Genomic DNA, 1,791 nt, shown 5'->3' on the forward strand with positions numbered 1-1,791 from the left:
ATGGTGGGTTGAAATTTTTGTAAAAAAAAATCAAAACATGGTTTTCGATGTATTTTTTCCCGTAGAATTCGATTCTGAAGTCAAAAAAATAAAATTTTCCTTAATTTTTTTTATTTAAAAAAAAAACCATGACAAAACAGTAAAAAATGAGGTTTTTCGAGCAAAACCCCATAAAAAAGTAGCTGGACCCTACTTTTTTATTGCAAATTCGGATTCAGCGTCGAAAAATACATAAGAGGCGCGAGAAGTATTCAAATTATGAGAATCGCCAGCATCGAAATCTAGAAATATTAAAATCCCAATCTCTTGATTTTATTTCAAAGCAGATAGAGATATAAATAGAACCGCCGAAGTGTTACGACCGGCAAGCATGCACCTTCGAGTTTTCAAATTCAGAAGTGGAGAAATGGGTTGCGCGGGCAACCCAGTAATGTACATCATCTCCTACTATATTCACACGGACATAGACCTGTGATAGTATTGGAGTGTACCTCGTTTCAAATCTGGGGATCACTGGTTTAGAAACCCCGGAGTCTTCATGAAGATCTTCAATTGTATGTCCCCGTACAAGAACGCAGTACACAAATCGAACTGCACGAGCTCGTAATCTTGTGCCGTTTTCGCGAGAAACGCCCAAGCGAATCATAGTGGACGGTGCGATTGAATGTCTCGTTATAGTCAACGCCAGGCTCTTGCGAAAAACCTCTGGCGCACAAGGGTGCCTTGAAGCGACATTTCTCGTCCGAAGATCTACGAAGCACCTTGAAGACCCATGCAGAGTCTATTAGTTTTGCTTCTTTCGATGCTCTGAATAGAACTTTCACTTCAAAATTCCACGTGAAAAAATTTAATCCGTTCAACTCTTCCACATGTCTCACTGATATTTCGTCTGGTATTAACTCGGTTATTACGCGGTCGGCATACTCGAAAGTCTCGACGCACGCTATTTTTTTTATTCATTTATCTTCCGATCTTATCCTGTCCAGAATGACTGGGCCCGTAAACTGTCAATTCTTACCCAGTTCTATCTATGTATATCTCCAGGAGAACTTAACTGATATACAAAATTGTATCATGACAATACTCATGCTTCTTTTTTGAATAAAGATACGTGCAAGGTTGACGCCGTCAATTCTACTAAAGAAGATAATACAAGCAAAAATTTTTATTATATGAAAATGTATCGAGAAGAACTCGCAGAGGTCAAACCAGAAGTAATAACATATAATCTCACAGGAGCAAGCGCAGAGGCCAACAGAGGATCAAACGTAGAAGCAGCTGGTATAGAAATCTGTTATGAGCAAGATGAAGCAGAATTTTGGGATAAAAGGACTGCGTATTCCGATAATCAGGATGAAGAAGAAATTCAGCCGCAAGCATTAACTTTTTGGGATAAAATTGCTATGTGGGCTTTAAGAAATTATAAAAACAGAACTTCCATTAACGACATTCTTCTCATTTTTCGTGAGGCAGGACACGAAGAATTACCAAAAGATTCAAGAACACTCTTAGGCACTCCGAGAACTACATCCAATGTTACTCCATGCGGCTCGGGTACATACTTGTACTACGGTTTAGAATGAGCTCTTTTTAATTTATTTTAAAAAATGCCTTAGCACGTAATTTCGTCGCATATTCTGATTGATATAAATTTCGACGGATTGCCACTTTGTAAGAGTTCCAAAAGCCAATTATGGCCCATTTTAGGAAAAATGAAAGGATTTCTAATAGTTTTTGTAATTGGTGCTTATCACGGATATGAGAAACCTGCTTCAATAGATGACTTCTTAA

Source organism: Belonocnema kinseyi, chromosome 5, assembly GCF_010883055.1.
Source record: "Belonocnema kinseyi isolate 2016_QV_RU_SX_M_011 chromosome 5, B_treatae_v1, whole genome shotgun sequence".
NCBI classification, from domain to species: domain Eukaryota; kingdom Metazoa; phylum Arthropoda; class Insecta; order Hymenoptera; family Cynipidae; genus Belonocnema; species Belonocnema kinseyi.